Here is a 26526-nt window from a genome sequence, read left to right as displayed (position 1 = left end):
AGAAAGCGATTGTTTTGAGCATTTTAAACTCAAGAAGTGATATTAGGAACTCCCGAGTTTGTGTTGGTTTCATTCTAATGTTACATTTTGGTCCGCTAGGTAAAAATACTTCTTGTGACGTGAAGTGCAAAAAAAACCAAAAAGTTGATGAGCTAAGAAGAGCAGAGCCTTAGGCAAGACCAGCTCATTCTCAAGTTTGGAGCAAATGAAAACATTGCTTTCTGAAAATCAAGGAGCTATCAGGACAGGGAGCAGCAAAGCAAATTGACAGGCTGCACCCACCCTTCCTGTGGCTGATAAGTGGTGGGAGAGAGGGCAGAACGTGCTACAGTGATATCTGAAATTTCATTGGACCTACAGAAATCGTCCAAGTACTGTGAAAATGTCTGATGGTGTTATCAACTTATGCAGTCATCTAGTGAAATATACCATCTTGCTACTCTATGTAAGAGGCAGTTGTGAAACTGCATTTCGCTTTGTCATCTGTTTGCACAGTTTATGTCTGGGCAAGGACACAATTTGAAGGGCTTGGAGATCAAGTGTATTAACTACCTGCAGCACACACTTAGAGATAAACTAAGGAAAGTAAAGTGTCTTTTTGCTGCATACATAGCTTTTAGTGACTTACGTTTTCTTTTACTCTGTGGCTTATGTTTCCATGGATGTTGCTTTCAACTGTGCATGTTAATCCTATTGACAGAGTTATGTGACATTTCTGTTTTTATTTGTCATAAAATATTTGTGGTGATTTTGCATTTTGGTGTTAATAAAATTTGAGGTGAAAATTCCAGAGAAGATAGATACCAGCCTACCTAATTTTAACCCCTTTCTTTTAATTGTTTTGAGAACTTTTTGCATTTAAAAAAAATCAAACTTTATTAGTGAGATTCATAGTGAGATTCATAGTGTAACTTACTGAATTACAAAAACGTTTGTTTTAATTTTACATTAATGCGCGATGAGCAAGAAGGATGATTTGTTAGTATTTCTGATATGTGGAATTGGGAACTTGTCAATGGATATCATTTCTTCATTGAAGGCTCTAGAAGCACATGGGGGAAATGATTAATTGTTCAAAAATCACTGATTTTAGAAATGATATCGATAACACGTTGAATTCTGAAACTTTCAAAAATATTTTGTCATTTTTCTTCTTTGTAAAGAAGGCATTTGGCTTCTTGTTCACCAGTGTACCCCTAGATACAAAGTGCCAGGAACGTAGTAGCAGCTCAATAAATTGCTTATTGAATGAATGGAGAAAGTACATATTTTCTCTGAGTTCTGTTAATTTATAAAATAATTGTTTTTGGATTTACCAGTGTCATAGTTTGTTCATTGTATTGTACCTCCAAAGAAGGCTTGACATACTCCTTTTTCTTGCCTCTATTTTCACTTTGCATTTTCTTAAACTTCTGAAAATTATGGAAGTAGTGTTGAAAGTTGATCAAGACTGGGTTACAGGAAAGAGAGGATGTTATATTTAAATAGCTAACTACTTGGTATATTTCCCCTTGAATTGGTGCCTTGGAGCATCAAGATTTTTGGAATGTATTGTGGTATTTTCTGAAGATAACTTCCAGCATCAGGACAGTACCCTAATAGAAAACAAAGTCTTTAACATCAAATTTCATAAAGCAATGAATACTGCACAGATAGTTTTGTCATGTGAATGGCAGAAATTACGTTTCACTTTTGTTTTTTTTTTAAAAAGAGAATAAAAAGCTAAAGCCCACGTGAAAAAGCGATAGTGACATGTTTCCATGGTTTCCTTCTTTTTTTTTTAATATAAGGGATGAATGCAGTCAGGTGGTCTCTGAGTAGAGGCAGGAGTAGATTAGTAAGCAAGGTGGTAATTGGGGACTTGAGGGAATAGCAGGGAGTGAATGCTACCTGGGGAACTGAGGCCAGTATATATGGGGTCGTATTAGTTGAAATGTTGGGCTTCTGAACTGTGCTTCTCTCCTAGCTTCCATCTTCATTACAGTCTTGACATCCCTCTTTGATGGAGATCCTTAAATCAGAGGGAGAAATAATGGCCTAAATGTGGTATAAGGTGGGCAAAGAAAAGGGACTGTTGCTAAAGTGCAGGGCATATGCAGAAATACACTGCAGGCTGACCCAAATCTTATTCCTCCTTTAAAATAATTGATTTGGTACTGCATCTGTTTTGTAAATGTGGTGTTGAGTAAGAAATTGTTGTAAAACCATATTTTCTGCCAAAATAGATGCACAGATCTATACTAAAAGAGCTCCTTGGTTATGTTAACAGTGTTGATTAAAATTCAGAGTGAGCAGCATTATAGAACCTTTTACAAATACCTTGAGATGATAAAGAAATCATGGAAATCATCACCAGACTTTTCTACTTTTCCTTAGCTTATTGAAAATAACGGTAGACTTTTGCGATTATTTACAAAGGCCCATTACTGGATTTTAGAGAAGAAGCCATTATGTTTGTCATCTTAAGTAATCTAGTAAATGAAAACATCACTTTCATTTTCTCTTTCCATAATTGATTTCATCACTCTATTCAATATAATCTATGCTTTATTTTGAAACAGTTAATTTGGTTAATTGTTCAGATGGCATCCATTATTTGCAAATAGCTCAATCCTTGAATTCAAGAGCTTGGTCTAAAAATATGAAGTAGCATTTTAGGCCTTAGATTTCTGTTTAAGTTTAGAAAGAAATGAAGTTAAAATGTCTATTGCTGTGGATGATTTATTTTAGTCAGAACTAGTTAAATACTTTGGTTGATACTTTAAAAAATGAGGTATGATTTATATACAGTAAAATTCACACTGGTTTGTGTCCAGTTTTGTGAACTTTGACTAATACATTCAGTCATATAATCACCACCATCATGAAGATATAGGGCACTAACATCACCTCAGAAATCTCCCCCAGGTCTCTTTGTGGTCCTCATCCCCAGAAAATGGCAACCATTGATCTTTGGTTCTTTTTTAATCAGTAGGAAATTCAGCCATTGCATTATTTTGGTATTTAGAAGCAATAACAGTAGCCAACATTTGTTAAACACGCACTACATGCAAAACATGTGAAAAGTGCTTACCGTAATTCTCTGACTTGGTCCTGTGCTAACCACAGAGACAGGAGGAAATCAGAGTTCAGAGAGGTTAACCCCGTGCCCCAGGTGCTGGAGCTACTTCTTGTATCCTGCTTGGGTATGGCTGTACTCCATTGCTTCCTCACATTGCAGTGGCAGTTTGAATTTTCTGTGTAGTCAAGGCAGCATCAGTGACTTGGGACCTCGGATTTGATTGTCCGCTTTAAATGTAGGAGATATTGGAAGAAGGAAAAGAATCTCTGTTTCTGCTGGTGGAAGAAGTTGGCAGATAATATAGCCAGGCAGCTGTTTAGTCACCTGTTGTGGCTGCTTGACCAGGGCTTGCAGCTTCACAGGGACCAATGGTCTGACCTTGCCCAACGTGGCAGCCCTTATTTTTCTTAATGTAATTATTGCCATTATCATGGTATCTTGTGTAGGAGAAACACTTTTACTATCTTTATACTAATATGTTTACCTATGTCTTGACACTGAGCTCTCCAACATGGACAACAAGCAGCCTTTTCACATCTCTTATACACATTTAAATGAAATAAAAGTTTTATATGTGTCTTGGCCCATGATTTAAGTAAACTAGGCTCCTTGCAGGCAGAAGTTGGGCTGTATTTACCAGTTCTTCACAGATAACAAACACTCAGTAACCATTTTTTAATTGGATCTTAAAAATAATATATGCATTTGACTTTACACATTTTTTTTTTTGAATGGGGGGAAACAAAGATACCATATGCCCAGCAAACCTGTGGGCACATCGTAAATAATTAAACAGGCAGTAGCTGGATAACAAAATGAATTTGTCTGGATAGATAGGGAGCCTGGATCATTTAGGTCAGAAACATCTAATGGCCAATCAGCAACTCCCCAATTTACTTTGTGCTAATACATTTTAGACTACACAAGATAACTGTTGAAAGACCAAAGCATAGTTGCTTGTTTTAGCCCGCTCAAAGAGCTTCTGTCACAATTCAGTTTAGGTTTTCAAAAGCACAGTATGTTAATTTTCATACCCTAAAATCTACTTGCTCCCTATGGCTTTCCTCCTTCTCCATTTTCCAGCCTCCCCCAAATGGTTGTATTTGATTTACATTGTTTTTCACCAAATCCAAATAGGCAACTAACAGGAAATTGTTTATTTTGTTAATTGCTGATTTCCGCCACTTAAGTTACTCTCTTAGAATGCTCTATCCCAGAATCTATTCACCTCCTTTTATAGTTCTTTGTGCTCTGCAAGGAGCCTAAACTAGAATGTTACTTTCTTTTTTAATGCTTAAGTTACCCAGGCTTCAATATTCAACAAAATAGGGCAACATTATTTACAGCCTAAATGCAGATATAAATGAAGTATGAACATTTATAGTTTTTCTTCATACTTTATACTTATGTGTTCAAGAATAGATGCTTCCTTCCTTCTTAATACTAAGTTTTGGATGCCAGTTATTTACTTATCTACCAGACTTCTGGATTAGTTTAACTTCTTTTCTGTTCTGTATTGGTGAGATTCAAATATTTTTACCAGTGGTCCACAGGATCTGTGACTGTTATGTTTATAAACTGCCTGCCCAGCTTTTTTCTGCTGATAAGAATGGTAAATCGAGAGGGTTGTGCTTAGCATGAGTGTCATTTGTGACTCAAACTGAAGTCAGAGCCACTAGAGCCAGCCACTATTCTTTGTATCAGAATAATTCCATAGCTTTAGGGTGCCCAAAGTGTATAACTCATTGCATTGAGCTTCAGCAACAATTATGTGAATGCTCCATACTTCTGGCAGGACACTTGTACCCACCCATTCCAGAATGGCAAACCAGGGCAGGTTTTTAGGCCCTCTTAACACTAGCACTTGGTCTCGTTACTGGGGTAATTAGGTAAAATGTGTTTTAGCTAGTAATCTCAGCTGGGCTGCATCCTGGGGTCGAGGGCTGACCCCAGGCCATGTGTTGCATATCTGGATTATTCAGGAGGCAGAATAGTGGTGGGAACAATAGAAAGTCTGTAGTTAGGGGCTTGGATTAGATCCCGGCTTCCCCGGTTCCTTTCTTTATGGCCTTGGGCAAGATACTGAAGTCTGTATGTCTGGTTACTCCATCTCTAAAACAGGTGGAGTAAAACCTCCTCTCATAGTATTGTTGTGAAGATTAAAAAAGATGATGTGTGAGCAGTGTGTATCACTTAATAAGCATTAGTGTGTTTTTCTGATTTTTAGTTTCTGTTGTTTAGAGTTACCCTGAGATGAGCAAACTCCTTTAGAGAGATGAGCAGACTAACATGGCCATGCTTGTTTTGGAAGTTTTGTCTTTTGAAATATGCAGAATGTGCCTAGGGAAATTTCTCAGACATGTTCCATAGATGCTCTCAAGAATTGTTTTGGTGCCCTTCTAAATCTGATACCTCAGTACAGCTGCGCATACATGTAAATAGCCCCAACTATGAAATCAGAGGGTATTGAACATACAGTTTCATTGTGCCAAGCACCAACTGTCTTGCTTTGCCCAGGACAATCCAGATTTACATCTTTTGCTGTGACAAGATTATTAATAGTGCCTCCTTTAACTCTCAAAGGCATCTCATCTTGGACGATAAATAATATGGTCATACTTGTAATCTTTTCACAAACTGCCTTACAGCCTTATGCTGGTTCACAAACTGCCATGAGGTTCCCCTGTGTGCCTAAACTTAGCCTTTATGGTGACGCCTCTCTTTCCTCAGGTTTCCTTCTGTGTTAGTCATCTTTAAGGTTTTCCTCAGTTAACCACTTCCCAGTTAGAATGAACGATTTCTCCGCCTTCCAGGCACCACTCTCCCTGTATCTCTATACAGTCCTTCTGCCTCTTAGGCAACTACATCTTATTCATCCTGAATTTATGAAAACACCTAGTTTAATGTCTTGTGAAAAGTATGTGTTTAAGTATATATTTGTTGAATAAATGTGTGAATGGATAAATAAGGGGACAAGAATGAGTCTTAGGAGTTGGACGAAGATGTTACTTAGACTTAACTCCAACTGGTTTTGATTAGATTATAAAAGTCAGTGGGATGTGTGCTTCAAAGAAGAAGTATATTCATGTACATAGTTTTGAAAACAAAGGAAATACCTTCATTTAAAGTTGAATCTAGGAATTTAGTTGATTCTGTAACTGTTCTGTAAGATGTTAATATAAATGATCTCTCCCTTTTGTGCCCTGAAACAAGAATAGGCCTTTGAAATTTTCTTTTGATTTATATTCTACTGTCAGAGTTTACAAAGGATGGCAAGAGAGCATTATTGTTTGCTAAGGGATTTAATCTCTTTTCTGGTATTTGGTTTCTTTAAGTGATACCTGTAGTTTTTGCTCAGTTTTTGTTTATTTTTGAGGAACTAAATTACTTAAACTTGATTGTCATTAATATTGGCTAGTCACATGGTATTCATTGGAAGTGCTATAAAATTAATAATTAGAAAGAAAATACATAAGGAATCTGGAGTACTGATAGAGTTGTACTCTATGACAAAACATCCCTCAGCATGTTTTGTCACGTAATGGTAGAAATTCTGCCCTTTGTTGCAGTGCAAGGATTGGGTGAAGAAGAGATGCTAGGAGATGCTTTGTATGCATTATCTCATGCAAGTCTCACCAGAACCTGCAAGGAGACATTATCATTCTCCTTACAGACAAGGAAACCCATTCTACGAGGTTTGGGAATTTCCACGCAAGGTTAGAGGCAAAGCCAGCTGCAGACCAGGTTTGACTGTCCACGTTTTGAACTGCTCCATCACCCTCTCCCACTCCATCCTCTGGATTACTTTGATTTTTTCTTTCTTCTCCTACTTGCCCAAGCCATTTTGACTTCTTGATCTTAGCAATTTCTACCGGTACTAAAATAGACAACTAATTTTTAATGAGAAAAGTTTAGCTTTTTGTGGCCGAATCTTGCGATGAAACCAGTGTGTACCTAACCAACATGAAGCCATAGCCATAGTCCTGCCATCATGCCTCAAGTTTCTGTCGGATCCACAAACTAAGACCTTGTCCTTTTCCTCTCTACTCTCTGATGGATTAGAAATTCTTTAAGGAGGGTCAGTTTCCATTTTTGTTTCTTTTTTAACAAAAAGTCAATTTATAGTTCTATGCATTTTAGGGTCCTGGAAGGTAAAGCAGGTAACAATTAGTAGCAGTTTGTTTTTTAGGTGGGCTTCTTATGGTATCTATTCCAATTATTGTTTTGGAATTGTCAACTAATTATAGAATTTTAGAATACAGTGATACAACATATTACTGTGTAGTCAATATTCAGTATATTTTTGGAGTGTGCTAAATGTACTGATTTGGATATTGCAGATATTAACATCCCAGAAACCAAGCAGCTGGGTTTTAAAGTGATTAATAATGGAGATTCATGAGATTTTCACAGCGGAAAGAGATCATGTAAAATTCTTTTGTAGTTAGAGATACACAAGGCCATACTGATTAGTACATTTAGCTCCTAGCTATGGTTGAATTCATTTATTTGCATATCAGCATAACAGAATTGGAAAAATTTGTTATGTAATACTGCAGTATGTGAGTATTAATAGAACAAGATGTGGTCTTCTAGACAAAAAAAAAAATAGACAGCTATTTTTTGTGAATTTGTTTTTTGCTATAGATAGCTGCATGTGTACACATGCTATACCTGTGTATGCATATACCCTGAAGACTGTTTATAAATAGTAAAGATTAAGAGCAAACCAAATAATGTAGTGGTAGGTTGACACAAATCCTGTGTCTCTCTCAGAGACTGATGGACTGATGGGTAGCAGGCATATGCTCTTTAAGTTGAAAATGCCCAGGAGTGGGTAGGCTGTTACCTATGAGCATTGCTGATGAAGGCTCTGTTGCTTTTGACCAATTAGTGTGGTCACAGAGGGTTAAGTGACCTCATTTGCAGCATCAGAATTACAAGCCATATGACTCTCTCCATATGGTTTCTTGCTGCCTTTTATTTTTTATTCTAAACTCTGATATTCTGTAGGCATAGTAAATGTATTTTTTCAAGTTATTTATATGGTTTAATGTTTATTATTGAAAAAAATAAAGGATATTGCTTAGATTTTTATTTCTGTCAATCCATGCTAATATCTTATATTAAATGCCAATAAAATTATTCAGATGTTTTCATATTGAAGCCAATAGAATTCCTGTTGAAATACTGGTTTTGAGAATGTCTTCATCTGTGGAGTATTTGATGGTTTGTTGAAAGAGATCTGTATGCTCTTTCAAAGCTTTTCCTGGTTTATATATATTTCCAGAAATAATTTTCTATACATTAAAAATATTAGCAGTAGAATTATTGTATCATAGGACATGTGTATATTCAGCCTTAGTAGATACTATTAAGTGATTTTCCTAACTGGTCCAGCCAATTTACACACCTATCAGGTTATATGAATGCTAGGTGCTCTGAATGCACACATTTGGTATTATCAGTGTTTCTTTGTCTTTTTGCCTTTTGATTGTAACTATTGTGATGGTTATGTAATGGTACTTTACTGCGGCTTTTTGGCTGAATTTCTCTCATGGCTAATGATGTTGAGCACCTTTTTATATGTTTCTTGGCCATTTGGATATTCTTTTTTATGAAAATGCCTGTTCAAGTCTTTTGCCCATTTAAAGAGTCAGATTGTTTTTGTTTTAAAAAAAATGGTATGTAGGGCTTAATTTACATTTTCTGAGTATGTGTTTTGTGATATATGTATATTCAAGTTGTTTATATGGTTTAATGTTTATTATTGAAGAAAAAGCATATTGCTTAAATTTTTATTTCTATCCATGCTAATAACTTATATTAAATGCCTATATAAGTATTCAGATGATATGTATGTTTTGTGATATATATATCACAAAAGACATTTTCAAGATGTATAGATATGTTGAAAATGCCTTCTCCTATTATGTGACTTGCCTTTTCACTGTCTTAAAGGATATATTTTAATGAATAACAATTCTTAATTTTAGAGAAGTTCAGTTTATCGATATTTTTCTTTATGGATATTATTTTTGTGTCCTTTTTCAGAAATGTTTACTTAGCCTAATTCTATGAAGATAGTCATTTATTTAACCACTAGAGTCTTATTGTTCTATTTTTCATGTTTAGATCTGGATTTTATTTTGTGTGTGTGGTGTGAGGTAGGGTTAAATATTTTCTTTCCATATAAATATCCAATTAATTCAGTACCATTTATTTGAAAATAGAATCTCTTTCCCACTGCACTGCATTGGTCCTTGGTCCCAGATAAAGTGGCCATTTATGTGTGGGTCTGTTTTTGGAGTCTATTTTGTTATATACACATAAAGTCCTTATGTACTTACCACACTGTCTTTCTGGCTAGGTATATACCTAACAGAAGTTACTCCATATGTATATTGAAAGACATTTCCAAGAGTCCTTAAAACAGCATTAATTCTAACAGTCCCAAATTGGAAGCAACAACTCAAATGCGTATCTTATAAAATAGCGTATCATACAGTGGTATTCCTTTTCCTATGAGGAAAAGGAATAAAGAACACAAACAGCAGATGACTACCCCATGCACTGATTGAGTCTCCCAAGCATAATGTTAAGGGAAAGAAACCAGCCACAAAAGAATATATATTTTTGATTATACTTATATAAAGTTCAAAAGCAGCTGAACTAATTTGAAGTGGTAAAAGTTATAATAGTGGTTACACTTGGGAATAATAATTGATGGGGAAGCAAGGGACCTACTGGGTACCGGTAATGTTTGGTTTCTGCATCTGGTTGGTGATTCCAAATGTAGGTTCACTTTGTAAAAATTCATTAAGTTTTACACTTAGGATTTTTTTCTGGAAGTCTATCATATTGTAACAAATTAAGTTTATTCAAACAATTAAATTGTGAGCATTAATCAAACTCAGATACCAATTGGTTACTTCCTCCTCCTGCACTATTTAGGGCCGTGCCTTTTACAGTTTTCTGCTGTCTGTGGATCAGCATGTGAAATGTTTCTGCTGCTGTGGACACTTGTACATGGTGAGACCTGCTAAAGCCCTGCGCTGGTTGATGGCCTGGAGAGGGGTTGGGTGGAGAGAGGGGCAACTTGCTGGAAGAACCTGAGGACTGGATCTTCCTTGGAATATACTGAAATCACCAAAGTAGCTGGACCTGGGTGGAAAGTTGGCACAGTAGTGAAGAGTGTGTTGGTCACTGTAGTTGTTTTATACTGCAGGTGTGATTGCTTGGAGTTTTTATGATTTGTTCACTGTAGTTTTGAGCTTCAGGTGCATTAGAAAGTTTTAATATTTGAAAATATGCTGCTCATAATAAAACTTTGAGAACCACTCATGTGTGGAGCATCTGCTCTTCACATAACAGTTTTCTAGATAGAGCTTTTTGGTCTCAAAAGCAGTTAACAGACCAAAAACAGTTATTCAGATATATGGACAAAATGGAGAGTTGTTTGATCACCACTGAGTAATAGCATACCTAGGATCTCAGGTTGTCGGTCAACAGAGAGTTTTAGCTTTACTGAACACTTATGCTCTCCAATCTAAATATTCTTTTGGGTAGGAAAGGAGGAAGGGAAAATAATAAATCTTCAGATGGGTCATTTTAAGACACTGGAATTACCTGGATTCTAAAACATAGTAATGTGAAGACCCCACCTGGCTGCAATTGAATCAGAACCTCTGGGAGTTTCCTAAAGTGCCCTGGGAGATTTTCAAGTATAGCCAGGGTAACAACAGCTGTGAAACCTTTCTTATCCGTTGAGTTCTCGACTTCCCTGTGTAGCTTTCTTAGCTATGAGAGAACAAGCAGCTCCCGGAATCCTGCAGATGGTAGTTGGTGACCATGTGGCTGGTGGGGTGTAGGGGGCAGGATTAAACCTTAACTTGCCTCAGTGGAGTTTTTCTTTAAGGGAGTCGAGCTGTCCTTTTTTGGAGGGGATATAAAATGTCAATGAAGGGGAACAATTCCTTAGTCAAATTTGGAGAAATAGATTTTATATGTGAAAATGACAGTCTGCCCTGTGTGTCATATAAATGTATTTTTGATCTAGGTGAAGGTAAAAATTATGTCAAAATTAAAAAAGAAAACAGCCCTGGGTTGGTTATTTGGAGCCTTAATCCCCCTGGATTAATCATCACTGTGCAGCTCCTAGTGCCTGTAGTTTCTGGCGAGTCCCTGGGCCCTTGTCCATCCCTCACAAGAGAAAATATATCAGTGTACCCATGGCATTCTGCAGCATGTAGGAGGAGCTTCCCCAGGAGAAATTGTCTTTGGAAAGCATAGGTTGACAGAGGCACGAGCACTATTTCTAGAGAGAGGTGATTGGATGTTTCACTTTGCTAAAAAAGTGTAGTAAAAACGCTGTTTACTCACAGAAGATTATAAATCGGCACTTGCCAGACAGGTGTCTGTTTGTAAGGGTGATTTATGCGGGGAGGATGTGACCCAGTCTGGTGATGTTCCAATGCCCCTCCTGAGGGTGGGCTGACAGCCTGGGTTGGCACGTCATGACCTTTGTGTGAACGTGTACTTTCTGAATTCTAGAGCATTTTCCTCTTGCCATACCGACCTTTGCGGTAAGGAGGAATGAACACTGAACTCCTGAAGCATCTATAAAACACATTTTATCGGCTGCAAAGCAGTAACATGAAGATTTCAGTCATTACTTGTTTGTAACCTTAATTATACGGTGTGTACTCATTTTCTCCTCAACTGGACTGCACAAGTTATTAGAGGTTGTCATTCCCATTTATTTTTTTAGGTTGGTTTTTTTTCTCTTCCGCATTGACAAAGATGAGTCTTCTAGCCAAGAAGCTTGTGCCCCTCACTTGTCTTGAGTAGGCACCAAGGAAGAATAGTGCCCTGCGGGGAAGGCCAAGTCCTTGGAGACTCCTGTTTAGAGGCTGGAGAGGCACCAACAGTTTGGCAGCAGCAAAGTTTTCTGAAGCTGTCCCGCTCTTGATTGTGACCCAGTTGTTAACATATATGCCTTTGACAGGCAGTTTTATTTATGTACTCTAAATGGGAGGCATAGTAGAAATGAACTTTAACATTCTTTGGGGAGAGAAAATCTACAACCTTTTTTTTTTTTTTTTTTGGAACATTTAGTACTCAGTAATATTTACCAAGTGAAGAATCAGAGAGGTTTCCTTTCCTACAGCATAATTAGCCAGATCTTCATACCCATCTTCATTGTTAGGAAAAAAAGTATGGTTGAAAAAGATTTTAAAATAGTTAAATAGCCCTTTTGTCCTAAAGAATAGCTGCCGGGTATGAATGCTACCCAGAGGGGTCTGGAAGCAAGAGAGTGAAACAGTGCAAGAGAAACAGGCACATAGCCACCTAGCGAGCGTTCTGCTGGGCTCCTTACTGGGAAGTTGGTGAGACGTGTGGCCTCTGTGGCAGTGGCCCTGACCTGTCCTCATCATTACTGGTTGCCAGACAGTAAAGTAAGACAAGGTGGAGGATGGCTTAGAAGATATCACCAAAATAACAGGGCTTCATAAAGCTCCTGTCCCCAGATACAGTTTGGCAACTCTCAGGGCCATCATTCCTGGGAACAACAGGGCCACAGGATCTATTATGTTCTAAAATGGCACTTAAAACCTTTCCACACCAGGTCACACATGGAAAATGATACAATTGTCTAGATAACATGAGGAGATTGCTTGGGGCCAGAGGCCCCAACCAGCTGTGGCAGGGGTTGGAGGGTGGAGGGGGAGGGGGCTGCAGAGACCCATACCTTGGCAGGCCACTTGGCAGTAATATTTGGCAGTAACCACTAGTGCTGTGCTGGGGCGTGCTTGTCAGGAGGTTGTGCCTTAAAGGTGGTAGAGTGAAGAACGGAGGAAAAATGAAAGGTACATTAAGCTGCAGAGTGCTATGTATCTGTCACTGTCGAGGGGATGCCCTTTGCACCATGATTCCAGTGGCTAACTCACTTTAGTGGTGAGTTGAAGCTTGGCCTCAAGGCATGTCATGGAGCTGTAGCCACTGTGGAAACAATACTGGCGAACAGGTTAGCCTGTATATGGATGGAGCATCTCAGCAGGGAGAGGAACAGTTGAGCATCTACCTTCACAAGAGGACTGCTTTCCTATATAGAGAGGACTGTTAGTCCATCCTTGGGCTTTTCTGCTGTATCTAAACAGAGCAGACCATTGGGGTCATGTTTGAAAACAGCAACAACAGAGTATCAAGTAGGTACAGAGGCTGAATTCCCTGAATTTTTGTGCGGAAGTTCATAGCAGAGACCTGGACACTAGTTGGAGAGCTGGCCTGTGGAGACCAAGAGCTGCAAGTTGAGAGTCATGAGTTCTGATTCGGGTCTGCACCTCTGCTTGGTTAAAGTGTTAAATGTGTCAAGAAGACTGTGATTTCTCCTCTTTTTTCTGTAAAAAGTGTATGAAATCTTGTCTGCCTGATTTCTTGTATGTCTTTTTGGGACCAGGGCAAGTACTTTTTGCATGACTGACATGGTAAGTAAAACCTGTATAGATCTTGGGAAGAGCTCTTGGTCTGAATGAATCAGTTTTTGCTATTTTACTATTGATTTGATCTTTGTGTGAGAAAGATCTGTGCTGTTCCTGAAAATTCACTTATAAATCCATTAAAATATCCCCCCGTCAAAACACCCTAACAAGAAACTCTATCCTATTTTAGAGGGCACGTTTACTTTTTCCCATCTCTTATTTGAAACATTGTTTTCAATATTCCCTGCTTTGCTTTTTAAAATATCATGTTTTAGTTTTTTATTTTTATTTTGGTTCACTCTGGCTTTGGTTTAATTACCCTTTTAAATGGAAACATGTAACTGCAGGCCCAGTCCATCGTTTGTATTAGTTTGCAGCACTCTGAACTTGGGTGGGTTGGTCATGATTGTTTTAGTTGCTACCGGAATAAGACTGTTGAGATCTTAATCTCAGAGTCTTGAAGGATTCTGTTACTGAGGTAGCAGCGACTGTGATACTAAAGAAAATAGCCTTCATTTTTTCTTCTAGACAGAGGTAAAAATTCAGAGAAGAATTCAAGGAGTTAGGGCAATAAGATTAATTTAAACAGTTATTTCTATATGTTGTTTATTGTCACTAGACTTAAAAAGACAATAAAAATTTTAACTGATAAAATTGCACATTATCTTTGTTTTCTTCATAGAGCATATCAAATTCAGATGAAAGAAGATATAAACTTTCCATCTAGCATGTATTTTGACTTTTAAGAAAATCAGTTAAACTATCTTACCGTGTTCTCTCTACAGTATATTGAAATAAAGCTATATGTTGATTTGCTCATTTCATTAGGATTATTATCCTAATGTTTTAAAAGGTTTTTAAAGCTCCTGAAGCAAGATGTTATAAAAATGCAAAAAACTTCATAACCAAAAAAAGTCTGGGAAAGTTCATTTGTATGCTAATAACAGCTCATATTTGCATAGCTCTTTTATCCCTACAGGCCAATTTTAACATCAACTCAGTGGGCTCTCACAATGCTCCTGTTCAGTGGACATCATCAGTGGCCTCCATTTTACAGGTGAAAAAGTGGAGGCCCATATAAAATACACGTGGTCCCACTAGACTTTGGCAAGGTTGGGCTTTGGACTCAGATCTGCTGGTTACTCTCCAAGCCACTTGGGTACCTTCTCACATTTTATATGTGTAAATTGGGAAGGTAGCAATTCATTTCTCTGTCACTTCAAAAATAGAAACTTAGTATCATCAAAAGATAATCTTGGGGTGGCACTGTTTGAGGTGGTGAATTGTTTGCTAGTTGAGAAACCAAAGAGTTGTTTTTCTTCTATGAAAGGAGCTGAAGTTTAACGCCTTGATCATGTGTTGCTGGCCCACTGGTACTTAGAAAAATTAACTGCTCCACTGCTTATTTTGATAAGGCAGAGCATCTGTTTGTCCTTGAAGTTTCAAAAAATTATATTTATGCACTAAGTTTATTTGGCAAGTCAGACCTGTTTGTTCCAGTAAAGCAACAGTATCTCCCCTGGCCATTCTGGAAGCCACCTGTTGCTTTCAAGAGTTACATGGAAGGGGCTGCTCCTGAGATACTGAAGACTCTTCAGAATGTCAGGGCCACATACTGGGGCCATGTGACCCATTGGGGAGCTGGTGCTGATGAGGTCAAGGTCCCAGGCTGTCGTCCTCTGTGCAGGGAGCTTCGCAGAGAGCAAGACTCCACTCCATAGTCCAAGTCTGCATCCTCGACTTGGGCAGTGTCCACACAAATGGGCAACTGTTGGCAAGGGCATCTATGTATGTCCAACCTGTCACCACTCCCTTACCATCCTTAGTATATAGTCTTACCACTTGTGTCTCAGAGAAGCCCTTTAGCCTTTGTCTTGAGACCTGTACACTGGTCTTCCTCTGTTAATTAACAGGCAGGGAGCTGCCTCTCCTCCCAGTTGTCCCTGCACTGTGGATCGCATCCTCTCCCTCCTGTGTCTTTAACTTCTCTGTCTGTGCTGTGTTTCCCCCATCAGCCTGTAAGCATTCTCAGGTTCTAAAAAACAAGAAAGGTAGTAGTAGCTTCCCTCCAGCCTCCTGAGCTCTCTGTTCAGCGATCTCCTAAACTCTCTTCTCCCTATTTTCAGCTGTATCTGAAGAGTATCTGTGATCTCCTTCTCCGTTTGCTTTCCTTCCATTCACCCCTCCACTCTGCCCTGCTTGTGAAGGTCATCAGGGCTCTCCATGCCACACAGTGAATAGGCCTCTTCTCTCATTCCTTGTCTTATTCTGGACAGCTCTTCCATAGCCATAGCTGCAGTTACCCATGGATTCACTGGTGACTCTCACATTGATGTTTCCAGCTCAGATTTGCCCTCTGAGCCCAGACACTGCTGTCTGCTCAGCATCCCCTCTAGCATGCTCCCAGCCATCTCACTACAATATATTCACATCCAGCCTTCCCTGTCTTATCCTGCCCCCTCCTCCTATCTGGTCCTTTTCTGAAGTTATTTAGTTTGGCAAATGACACCACCATCCATTCTGCTTTCTTTGTGGCCATTGAATCGGACTGGATGAAAGAGAGAGTATTTTTTTAAGGAGTTGGCAAGGTTAAGAAATTATAGCAAGCTCTTTCATAGGAGAAGTGCATTTATGTTTTTGAAGAGAAATGATCAGTTCTGATAGGGGCTGCTGTTAAAATTAAACAATCGCATGATTTCCATGCATTTACCTTTTTCTAGGAGAAATGATCAGTTCTGATACATGCTGCTATTAAAATTAAACAAGTGCACAATTTCTATAGCAAGAACATGGGCTGAACTGAATTAAAGTGATTTAACTCTTAAGTGTAACTTTCTCTCTAAAATGCTTTGGGGCCAGGCACGGTGGCTCACGCCTGTAATTCCAGCACTTTGGGATGCCAAGGCGGGTAGATCACTGAAGATCAGGGGTTTGAGACCAGTCTGGCCAACATGGTGAAACCCTGTCTCTATTAAAAATACAAAATTAGCTGGGCATAGTGATGCATGCCTGTAATCCCAGCTACTCAGGAGGCTGAGGCAGGAGAATTGCTTGAACTTGGGAGGCAGAGGTTAGAGTGAGCTGAGATCACACCACTACACTCCAGCCTGGGAGACAGAGCTAGACTCCATCTCAAAAAAAAAAAAAAAAAAGAAGGCAGTGTGTGTGTGTGTGTGTGTGTGTGCGTGCGCGCGCGTGCATGTGCATGCTTTGGAAGGAATCATACAAGTATGTAGGGGTTAGCCTGCCTCTACCCTCAACCTTCGTTAATCTTTGAGTCTCTCTTACCATCATTTGCCATGCATTGGTTAATTTGAAATACAAAGCAAATGTAATTGGGATCTGGCTCAGATGCATTTGTTTTTCATAGGAAAGGTATTATAAGTTAGGAATTGGGCATTATTTGCATGCCAGAGAGGGACGATTTTTAAGTATTTTGAAAAGGAGTATTCAAGTGTAGCAATTATTTTCTTTTAAGATTTCAATTTCAACTGTGATCATCTTTAGACTTGGATATCAGTTCTCATCCTGGTACCCATGATTAACAGTTTTTTCCTATTGACTTCTTTCTTGTTATTTTGAAGTTTATTTGAAAAAAATTATTTTTTATGCCAAAGATGTTACTAAGGTATTTTGCTGCAGGTGAGTATTGGGTAGGATGCAATGACACTATGTGTGGTCTGTAAGTTGTCATGGGGGTGACTTTCATGTTATGGACTAGTTTAGTTCCTCTTCGATAGGCACTGAAACAGGCCTGTCCTACCATATCATCACAGACATCTGTCTCTTATATTGGAAAAATGCTAAGAAGGCAAAGTATACCGGAGCTCCTGCCCTTAAATTTTACTTTCATTGCTGAATATGATGAGGCACAATAGCCCTGTTGCTGGTTTTACAGCAGGGTTCTTGCCAATGAAAGTGTGGAATCGGTAGGAGTTCTGATGTGTCCAGCAGTGAGTGCTCAGATGTATGAGAGGACCGAGCCCCAAAGGTTCAGCAAAGTCATGTGTTATATGGTCAAGTGGGAGAAGTCACACCTAGTTGGAGAGACCCCGTGAAGCTTTATTTCTGGGAAATGGTCAGGTTGGTTTTGTGGCTGAGTATAGAAGGAAAGATTTGAAGCAGTTTCTGGTACATGATATCATACACACTCAAGGTTGCTGGCATTTCTTCTAATATTCTTAAGCAGGTTTTGGCAGGACAGGTCCCTTCAGCCTGCACGTGGGTGAGCCCACTGGCATTCTTCATTACAACCACATGGTAGTTTTTGTTGATTATGTGCATGTGGAGACTATCAAAAAAATTCAGCGTTTGTGATCTTTTTTTGGGAAGTACAGTGGCAATGGATATCTTTGAACTCTAACATTGTGATGGTAAGAAAACTTTGGTCCTGTGAAGGAGGAGCACTTAGATGTTGGGCCGCTAATCTGGCTTTGCTGTTTTGGTGAAAAAAGTCCCAGGTGTTGTGGGAACTTGGAGCTTTCTATATCCCTGCTTAGTTTTGTTAAGCCTGCTGGCCAGTAATCCTGAAAAACATTTGATGCGTTGACTGCCTGCACAGTTGTCAATTTGGCCAGAGTCAGAAACATGAATTTTAATCCTTAACCTTTTCAGGAGATCTTGACAAAAAAAAAAAAAAAGCAAACTTTGGAGTTCATTTTGTTAACACTTAGGGTTACGGGTTTTCTAGAGAACCAGTTTGGGGTATGTGTGTGTGGCGGGGGTGGGGAGAGAATGTGCTTGTGTTTTAAAAAAGGGAAAACTGTTTTCACAGGGAGTTGTTTACCGGTGGGTTGGCTTATTTGGTGCCTCTCTTCCCTTTGAATGAGGCTTGTCTTTCAATTCAAGGCTTTGCCATCAACATGATGTATGCTGCTGAGAAAGTAGGAATGCTTTTGCCCGGCTGCCATCCTGGAAGCACAGCCTGAGAGCAGACAACCAAGTGCATCTGCTGGCCAGTCAGAAATTGATATGGTTTGGCTGTGTCCCCACCCAAATTTTGTCTTCAATTGTAGCTCTCATAATCACCACATGTCATGGGAGGGACCCGATGGGAGGTAATTGAATCATGGGGGCGGTTACCTCCTTGCTGTTCTCATGATAGTGAGTGAGTTCTCACGAGATCTGATGGTTTTATAATGGGCTTTCCCTCGCCTTAGCTCTGTACTTCTCCTTGCCGCCGCCATGTTAGGGAGAATGTATTTGCTTCCCCTTCTGCCATGATTGTAAGTTTCCTGAGGCTTCCCCAGCCCTGCAAAACTGTGAGTCAATTAAACCTCTTTCTTTTATGAATTAACTAGTCTCAGGTATTTCTTCATAGCAGCATGAGAAAAGACTACTACAGGAATGGTACAACTCTGGCAGTCTTTTTGCAAGCAGAAGCCTGTATACTCCAGGAGAAACTAGAGAATGCTTTTGAGGGTTATTTTGGTTCTGAGAGTCCCATTGAAATGTGGACTGAATCCTCTCCTTCATGACACAGACAGCATCAGTGGTGCTGTCCTTGCCACAGAAGGCCCCAGGGTGTGTGGGCACAGCGAGTGATGCAAGTGATGTAACCAGAAGAGGTTTTGGGGGATTTTCACACTTCTTTACACATGCTATCCTAGCTTGGCAAAGTGGTCTGTGATTCCCCCACTCAGTACTACGTCTCTGTCTTTTATCATTAAAAGAAAAACTAGAAGTCAAAGCTGATTGGCTGTCAAACACCAGGCTCCAGTTTCAACCTCCGTATCAAACCAAAATAGCAGCCTTCTAATGGAAATTTTCTTTTAGTATAAAATGTACTTTCTTTTTTATCTGTGCTATTTACATTCATTTTAATTTTTTTGAAAGCAGCCAGTTGATTTTTGCATTTAAATGAGAGAAGTGTAATTATTTACAAAAATTTAAAATTTTCTATGTAAAGGAAATAAATTTCCAATGACGAAATTGGGTACCAAAAAATTAATTGCAAAATTTTGTAGTTATGTGCCTGTGTTTCTGAGAGGTTTTCATCAGATTTTCAAAGGGATCTGAAATTAAACAAGCAGCCAAACAACTGATTCAGAGCAAGCTTCTGCTGTTGCAGCAGCTCTAGCTCACAGTTTAGACCTCCTCAGAAAAGCAACAGCATACAGGGAACCTATTAGTTGTGTACCCCAATCTTTGGTGAACCTGGAGGGAGGTAATTGACGGGGAGGCAGGGGCCCTGAAAATGGAGTAGGTGTTGATGAGTGCCCATAACTTTCCAGGCCCAGCCAGGGCACCACTAACCATCTTCTCCTTTGGCAAGAAATCCAGATCCACCTGGAGAGGCTTTTGGGGTAGGGAGGACTTTATATGCAGCAGGACTGCATTAATGACTTTCAGGCCCTTTTCCTTTGTAGGCTCCTTCCTCCATTAAAAAAAAATTGAAAATTATGACTGTGTTAGTCAAATCTGTTAATATTATGTATTAAAATGCTTTATCTGAGCTAAAGGTCCTTTTTTCCCTTCTGATTTTAAAAGAAATTAAAACGTTTTTGTGAGCCCCTAAAAACATTGTGGGGCTGTAAGCATTGTGCCTGTTGTACCCAGTGAATAAGTTGGCCCTGAAGTATGCAGATCATCCCTTGATTTTTTTCTAAAATGTATAAGGAAGATGTGGAATATACAAGCGAATATGTTCTTTTTACTCTCAATCTATTATTTTTGAATAAAGTTGAGATAAATCATTAGCATATTATTAATTTGCATTTTGAAGAATTTTGAGTTAATATGGAACTTATATCTTTGATATAGATTTCTTATATTGTTAATTTTTGCAAAGGTAATCATTTCAAAATTTTAATCAAATTTGAGTTTTTAAAACTAAAATTTTACTGTATTAGTATCAGTAATGAATACTCTACAGTTGGAAAATATTTACTCTTCTGAGTGTATTTGCAATGAAAAATATTTTAAGTGTTCTTTCCAGTTTATTTGTTTTGTGAATATATGTAATACTTTTTACATAATACATTATTTTCTAAAATAAAGGTTCATAAATTAGTTTTATATAATAACTTATATGTCTTTTCCTGATTCTGAGAAGTTTTCTATGAATTCTTTGAGTAAAAATCTATTTTAAAAAATAACAGGCAATAATTTGTGACTAGGAAATTTCAGAGTGGCCAGGAAAAGCATGCTAAAAATAGAAACTGTTTATTTACTCTGTGCTCCACCCAGTCTAAAACACAGCCATGTGGTTGCAGACTTGGGGAAGGCCCTGTGGTAACTTGGAAGGTGTTTTTCCCCCACCGAGTTGCAGAGTTTAAGAGATCATTCTTATAACTTCTGAATCCTGTTTCCTTTGTTTAGCAACTCAGATAAACGACTTTTGCAAGCTGTTATTTGAAAATGAGTTTGACCATATTCATTCAGTTTTTAGTTTCTTATCATCCTCCTTTCTTCTTATATATTTAATTTAAGCCCTGTTTCGTGAAAGGAAATTTTGAGATTGGAGGTTTTACCAATAACTTATACTCTCAAAATTTGTCAGTTTATAATTTAAACTTTCAGGTGTTTTTCATTATAGTCTAAAAAAATAGCCACTTATTTGTTCATTTTGTTACAAAAGGGGCTAGATTATGCATTTAGTTCTTGGGTAGGCTTATCACCTAGGAACAACACAACTTTATAGGACTGAATGTTAACCAGACAAGCCTGTGATTTATGTGCACAGAAAACACAAACCATAACCACCAAAAAGGCAGCCCAGTGATATCAGTGTTGGGTCAGCCACACATTTTATTAGTCAGATGCTTAGAGCATCTACCACCATTCAGGACTCCTTGCCCAAATGCTGCTGCTTTATTGACTCTGTGCCAAGGTGTTTGGGCACTGTGATGCCCAGTTCCCCAGAGCACTCCATTAGGGGCTGGTGTGAATAAGACTGGGGGGGGTCACCTATAGGCCTTAGTTTCCTTATCTCTAAAATGTATATAGTGATGAGATTAGCCTCACTGGGGTTTTGAGAGAATTAATTGAAGTCATGCAAGTAAAGCTCAGCTTTCAATAATTAGTAGCGTTTTTTTGTTTGTTTGTTTTGTTTTTTTTGGTATTAACTTACAGCATAGCAAAAGTCTAGATTTACTTTAGGAGTTGTGCCCTTGAAGTAGAATTTGGTTGTTTGCTTTACCTGCCTTCATGATGACTGCGCAAAAGAAATAAATATCAGTTCATTTCATTGTATTCAATTTGTTTTGTTTCAAAACAAGTTAAATGAATCTTCAATTTTTTTGTTCCAGTTATATCTATTCATGTCAATATTTTATTCCAGATGATGTTTAAGCAAATATAAGTGAAAATACTGTGTGGGCTGATTTGACACTGTTTGTCATTCCTATTGTATGTTTGACTCCCGACCTCCATTTCATGGGTTTTCTGTCTCTCTATTTAAACTTTTTATTATCAGAAATGGACACAAATAGAGAGAATAGTATGGTAAACTCTTATGTACCCATCTCCCACCTTTAGCAGTTAACAGCTCATGGCTAATATCGTTTCCTCTGCATTCCTATCCACTTATCCTCATCCTGTGTTATTTTAAAGCAAATTCCAGACACCATATTATCCATAAATATATTTTTTTACCATCCACAATATTATTATTATACCTGTAAAATAGTAGTAATTCCTCAATATCATCAACTATCAATAGTGTTCCAATTATTTTTAAGAGACATAGCTTAAAAAAATTAGTTTGTTTAATTTAGGGTCCAGTTAAGGTCCCATACATTACAATTGGTTGACGTGTCTCTTTTTTCTTTTAATGTACCCCAGTCAGTTGCTCATTGCCTGTGGGCAGGGGGATATAACATCCCTGGATTAGCTGAGAGCTGTTAGTAGCTAACACTCAGGGCAGTTGCAGGGATTTGGACAGGGCACCCACCACATGCACTGCTTCGGGGGGTGGTGGGTAATTTTCAGGCACAGGGAACAGCATAATCAGAGACCCATGAATGCACAGCACAGCATGTTTGGTGGAGTGACAAAGGTTGGCAGTGTGGGAGGTGGGCAGCTCAGGTTGGGGTGTTGGGGATTGAGGCTGTGTTCCAGGTGTTTTATTATACATTTTTGATGGTGGGCTTAAAAATAGCTTGTTTGTTCAGATGAAGATGAAATTAATAAAAGTGTAATATGAGTAGAGACTATTGGAAATATATAATGTATCAACATACATTTATTTTCTGATGTGTAATTTGGAAAATTATGGTAGTACTTGAGAAGCATCATGACATCTTAAGTTAACTAGATATTTGGAGCAAAGTATGCTTCAGCCTTCTTTCTATTTTTTCTCATATTATAAAAGTAGCGTTAGTATATGATGATATCCCAGAGGGCAGACCATGGTTATCAGTGTGTCTCAGGAGTGGTATAAAAGAGCTTATGTTATCTGCCTGCTGCACTTACGTAAAATAAATATTTTGCTTACTCAAGAGAGCAGTATTTTAATGTTTTTTTCCAGTACATTTAAAATACTTGAAATTGTTATCCTTGTTTTGAGTTTCAGTTCTTGGTGTGGTAACTTAAAATGTACACTCTCAATATACAGGTTTTTGCTGTTTCTTAATAGCAAGGACCTGTGTTCAAATTTTAGCTCTGACACTTACTGTTTGTTGAGCAAGTTATATAACTTCTTGTAGCTTCCTCATCTAGGAAAAGGGAATAATAATAGTGTTCCTACAGAGGACTGCTGTGCTGATTAAATGAGAGTGAATCTATAACATTTAGCAAAAGGTTTGGCACACCAAAGCACCCAATGGTTTTAGATATTGCTGTTTTTACTATTAGTGTTTTCTTATTAAATATATTTCAGGATCATTGATTTAAGGTACACTAAGCAGATAATGTCTAAGGTATTAAGAGGATTAGGAACAAAAATATTAACTTGTATGTGTCCTGGGATTGAAATTTGCACACCACAACCCAGATATTCTTTTATTAATATATTCTGTAACTTCCTTTCTCTTCTATAACTGATATAATATTTCTCTGGAGTCCCATTTCTGTTCAGCAAAAGCCAGGGAGATGTTAAAAATAATTCTGTCTTTTTTGGTTTAAAACAACCTCCATTAGCTTAAATGCCATCTTTTTTGAATAATTCAGAAATTTAAAGATCAGGATGGTTTCTTCCTACTTTAAAGGCTCTTCCCCTCCCTTCCCTAGGAAACAATATAATTGGTCTGACTGATTACCATTATTGTTATTTGGCTATGGCCCACCATGATCACATCACACCCACAGATTCTGCTTTCTGTCACCTTACCAAGATGAATTAGCAGCTAATTCATAAGCAGCTCTCCCCACCTCTCCTGTAGCACCAGTTTTCACTCTCCACTGGATTATTCCCATCAGCATCAAGCATTCTGATATTTCTTTCATATATTCTTGATGCGACTTCTCCTGCTGGCTACTGCACAATTTCTTTGCCCCCTTTGCAGCAAAAACAATTTGAAGAGTTGTCAGTGCTCACTGTCTTCAATTCCTTGCTCCTGTTTTTCTTAAAGCCACTCCCTTGAGGTCCTCACTGTCACTATTCTCCAAAGCCACTCTTGTCAAGGTCACCAGTAACCTCCAAGTTCCTAAATCCCTCAAGTCAGTTTGCAGTCCTCCCCTTACTTCACCCATCAGTAGTGTTTGGCATGGCTGATCATTCCCCATCTTGGTACACTTACTTTGCTTGGATGCCAGGGCTCTCTACTCTCCCAGTTCTCCTCCTGTCTCACTCATCAGTCTTTTCAGTCTCCTTTGTTGACTCCTTCTCTTTGCTTGCAGCATTGGAGTGATCCCAGCCTTCTTTCTATCTGTTCTTTTCTATCTGTTCACACTACCCTGATATTCTCATCCTGTCTTGTGGCTTTAAGTGCCATTTATATGCCAACCACTCCCAAATTTACATCTCTACCCCGACTCTCTTCTATGATCCAAGCACATATGTCCTACTAGATTTTCCACTATATCGCACTAGATCTTTCCACTTTTCATACCTGAAACACAACCCCCCTCTTTTCCCCACCCAGCCTGCTCCCATCTGTAGCTTTCTTTCTTAGTTTGATGATATCCTTTCAGTTGCTCAGGCCTTGGAGTCTTCCCCACCCAGCCTGCTCCCATCTGTAGCCTTCTTTCTTAGTTTGATGATATCCTTTCAGTTGCTCAGGCCTTGGAGTCATCCTTGACTCCTTTCTTATCTCATGTACTACCTCAAGTCTATCAACAAACACTTTTGGTTTTATCTTCAAGATTTACCTAGTGATAGCGTACTGTAGGTATTATTCCCAATATAGAATTTGTAATGGGGCCGGGCACGGTGGCTCACCCTGTAATCCCAGCACTTTGGGAGGCCAAGGTGGGTGGATCACTTGAGGCCAGAAGTTCAAGACCAGCCTGGCCAACATGGTGAAACCCTATCTCAACCCAGAATACAAAAATTAGCTGGGCGTGGTGGTATGTACCTACAATCCTAGCTACTCCGGAGGCTGAGGCAGGAGAATCACTTGAACCTGAGGGGCAGAGGTTGCAGAGAGCCGAGATAGCGTCCCTGCATTCCTGCCTGGGCCACAGAGCAAGACTCCGTCTCAAAAAAAAAAAAAAAAAAAAAGAATTAGTAATGGGCACAGCTCTGATTTGAATACAGGTCTGTCAGGCTCCAAAGTTTTCTCCATGGTTTTGCATTAATATATTTTTAATTTTATATTAGCAAAGTTATTTTTATTTTAATATCATAGCCTAGTGGGAGAGTAGGGACACTATTTAAAACCAAGGAGCAGAAAAAGAATACTCCAGAGTATCTTTAGAATTTACTTAGTCTCCCTAGTTCTAGGAAATCTGAATCTAACTCATATATTAGATTGTATTTTCTTTGGAACAAACCCAGATCTTTAAGAAAGAGGAGTTCAGAGCCTCCTTTCTCAATTAACTAATCATCTATAAGCTTTACTTTTGTCATACAAAGGTGCTGGACTCCCAGAGTTCATGCAGTCACAACTCAAATGGTGAAGAGGAAACCTGAGGCCGGGCGCGGTGGCTCAAGCCTGTAATCCCAGCACTTTGGGAGGCCAAGGCGGGCGGATCACGAGGTCAGGAGATCGAGACCATCCTGGCTAACACGGTGAAACCCCGTCTCTACTAAAAATACAAAAAACTAGCCGGGTGCGGTGGCGGGCGCCTGTAGTCCCAGCTACTCGGGAGGCTGAGGCAGGAGAATGGCGTAAACCCGGGAGGCGGAGCTTGCAGTGAGCTGAGATCCGGCCACTGCACTCCAGCCTGGGTGACAGAGCAAGACTCCGTCTCAAAAAAAAAAAAAAAAAAAGAGGAAACCTGAACTGTCTCTAGTTATTTTTAGGTGTTCCTGATAATCAATTTTCATGCAAAATGCAAATTATCATTTATTTGTCCCTTTGTTTTCATGAATGCAGGTTAAGCATCTGTAATCCAAATATCCAAAATGTTCCAAAATCTGAAACTTTTTGAGCACCAACATGATGCCACAAGTGGAAAATTCCTTACCTTACAGCACCTTTGCTTTCAGTGTACATAAACTTTGTTTCATACATGAAATTATTAACAATATTGTATAAAATTACCTTCAGGCTATATGTATAAGATGTATATGAAACATAAATGAATTTCTTGTATAGACTTGGATTCCATCCCCAAGATGTCTCATTAGGTACATGCAAATATTCCAAAATCCAAAAAAATCTGAAACACTTCTGGTTCCAAGCATTCCAGAGAAGGTATACTTAATATGTAGCAGTATATGGATGCCTTGCCTCATAGTCAGCCTCCTCAGTGGTTTAATGCAACCGTTAAATTATTTTTGTTTTAAAATATTTGATCTGGGTTAGAATTTATGGAAATACTTCACGTCAGTTTTTTGTTTTTTTTTTTTTAAATAGCCAAATAGTGTTTCAAAATTGTATCAAGATTGTGATTGGTGTTTAACTTTAGAAGCAAAACTGACATGGAAGGAAGAAAAAG

At 38.6% G+C, this 26526-nt stretch overlaps 1 protein-coding gene and 1 long non-coding RNA gene across 3 annotated transcripts in view; both read left to right on the top strand.

The window, feature by feature from the left end:
• The window catches only part of PLCL2 (phospholipase C like 2), a 194719-nt gene that overhangs the window by 1107 nt on the left and 167086 nt on the right, over positions 1-26526 (top strand). The gene's annotated exons all lie outside the window — the stretch shown is intronic.
• The window catches only part of LOC123571908 (uncharacterized), a 72410-nt gene continuing 46070 nt past the window's right edge, over positions 187-26526 (top strand). The window contains exon 1 of the long non-coding RNA XR_010584920.2: positions 187-26526. This is a non-coding gene — a long non-coding RNA (uncharacterized lncRNA).

This window comes from Macaca fascicularis, chromosome 2 (assembly GCF_037993035.2).
Source record: "Macaca fascicularis isolate 582-1 chromosome 2, T2T-MFA8v1.1".
Taxonomy (NCBI): Eukaryota; Metazoa; Chordata; class Mammalia; order Primates; family Cercopithecidae; genus Macaca; species Macaca fascicularis.
This window is presented reverse-complemented; position numbering and strand designations above follow the sequence as displayed.